We start from the raw sequence: 2,736 nt of genomic DNA, 5'->3' as shown, positions 1-2,736 counted from the left end.
CCACCACCAATGCTGTCTTCCTACACAGAATGTGGCTGCATGTTTTTGCGGTGAAACACGCGGGCGTTTCTGTGACATGCCAGTGTCACCAGGGTTGGAGGAGCAAAGGTTTGCTTCTCACGGGTGGACGTGATTGTGCCTGGTAGAGGGTGGATGGGACACGGTAGCCCAGAGGCCCAGATTTGGACCCTAGGTAGGGTTTCCTCGTTCTTCAGTAGAGGTTTATTCCATCCCACCTTCCTCCTTTTAAACCCCAACTCCCCAGCTAACGTGATTATCAGTCTGTCTTGATGCTTCTCGGTTATGAACCCGGAGCTGCCATTAATAATTCTCTCTCTCCTTATCTCTGTATCTCTCAATCTCCTTCTGCCTACATACTGATGTCTCGCCCTCTTGCCCCCTCTGTTCCTGCAAGGCCATACCTCACTGGATGTTTAGCCATCAGTCAATGGACTGGATGTATCTACTCTAGAAACGTAGATAATATACTACTAAATATGAAGCACCAATTCAAGCACGTAGCCTAGTAAATAAGAAATAAATCCAAAGTAATCATTCATTTATTATTTCAAGTCATGTTCTACTGATTCTAGGCCTTCTATTGTTTGAGTGGCTACCCTATCACATTGAAGACTTGTCTGTGGGTTTACAGTAATTCATGGACACTGTGTGCAATCTTAAATCTGTTTTTATGGGGCTCTGCGAAGCATAAACTCTTAATTACCAAGAGGCAGTTAGAAACAAACCAGCTTCAGTGCATGTTTTAGCTGTTACGCATTTCTCTTTTACCACTTTAACCCTTTCTTAAAATCAGTTTTATGGCTCTTAAAAGCCCCAGATACACAATTTTTAGCACATAGCACCAACTGTTGCTTCTTTTCTTACGAGTTGGGCAGAGACCCGCTACAGAACAGCGATACTCCTTGGAGTACGCGTCTCTTGTTACTTTAGTCTTCCGAGTTGGGCCGAGACCCGCTACAGAACAGGGATACTCCTTGGAGTACGTGTCTCTTGTTACTTTAGAAAACAAGTAGTTCTCTCTTAGTCTGTTGTTTTATAAGTGACATGACGATTTTCAGTTCAATGTCACATCTGTTCATTCACCAGATTTTCCCCTTTTTCATTTTACATGAACATCCCATTTGTATGGTATTTCAGTAGATTCTTTAGGATGCCTCCCGGAAGCAAAGACAGATCTTGGCGTGTTAGACTTCTAAGCTACCAACCCTACCACTTAGGTCTCGGAGCATGTTGGTGGACAGTACTTTCCTTGAGGAACACAGTGAGATCCCGGACAGATGGGTGTGCAGGCCAGTAGCCTTCCACCAGGAGGGAAATGTGGAGGCGGGACACTGTGCAAAGTAATTTGCGCGTGCTGGGGTGCCACACAGGGCCCCCGTGTGAAGCAGGTCACAGGGCAGGCTCTGTCGTGCCCCGAAGGTGCCCTCACGCATCTCTGATGATTGGAAACCAGGCGCTCCCAGCAGGCTCTGCAACAGGATCGACATCAGTATTTGGAAGGGCTGTGGCACTGGTGTGTGGAAAGTCTGAGGAGACGCTCAGAGCCAGATCCTGGTATGTTTGCAGGGTAATTACTGTGATTGTCGCCCTGATAAGCCCCCGGTTCCCTGTTGGGGCCAGATTCCTTGTGCCTCTGAATCTGTCATTTAAAATTTCATTAGTCTTTCTGTTCTCTTCAGTAACACTCTTTCCTTTGTAACTATGGGAACCCGCTGTTTCCATTGACAATTAGAGAAACTAGGTTTGGGTTTGAAGTTAAATAATACTCTAAAGCAGCAAGCAGCGTATTAAAAAAAAAAAAAAACAAAACAACTCTGTTACATTCTGGTGTCACAATATTGGCTGAATTGTGTGCATACCAGAAGCTTGTAAAAACACAGCCGTACGGCTCTGGGCATTGAATGATGAGTTTCAACAGACAAGGGCACTTAAAACTGGCACATTTCAGTTATTCTGCTTTTAAGGTTCTTCTGATGATTAAAACAGGTACATGTATAATTATTTTCCCTTTTTATATTTCTACATATTAATCGTAGAAAGTTTTTGGATCTAGTCCATTAATTTTACAGTTGAGGAACCAATAATTAAGGAAGCTCAGGGTTTTCAGGGTTGTTTTTGCCTAAGTTATTGCTACACTATAGCAAAATAAATTCGAAATTTGAAGTAATTACCCACATAAAGCAGGAAGAAAAGCAATCTGTGCAGATCGGAAAAACTGGACAAATTTTTAAACAACAATAATAATTGCTAATGATTAGTAGTAATTACTGATAACTACAAGTAATTATTATTAATTACTATTATTTACAGATTGACAGTTATTATTTGCAGATTGGGCTGAACTCACCATGTAATCACTCAGCTTTGCACTTAACCTCGCCTCTGCTGACACAGGTGAAATATCTCTTGCTCAGGGCTGATACATATATTTATGTATTCCTCTGAGGATAATGTCTCCTGTACCTGACTGACTTAAAGAGGGGCAAAGATAGGATTCAGTCTTTCCGACACCATAGACAGTATTTCTGAACATACAGTCCTACACTCCTCACAGTAATAGCATATCCGTGTTAATCTGGAAATAGGGTATAGTTACTTGGTCCAAACCTGACACTTCAGCATACATATGCATGCAGACACGCGTAGGCGTGACACACGGCAGGTCATGGCACGTACATCCTAACTGAGCATAGGTGACGCATTTAGTTACTGAAT

Source organism: Acinonyx jubatus, chromosome X (genome assembly GCF_027475565.1).
Source record: "Acinonyx jubatus isolate Ajub_Pintada_27869175 chromosome X, VMU_Ajub_asm_v1.0, whole genome shotgun sequence".
NCBI lineage: Eukaryota > Metazoa > Chordata > Mammalia > Carnivora > Felidae > Acinonyx > Acinonyx jubatus.
Note: the sequence above shows the minus strand (reverse complement) of the source record.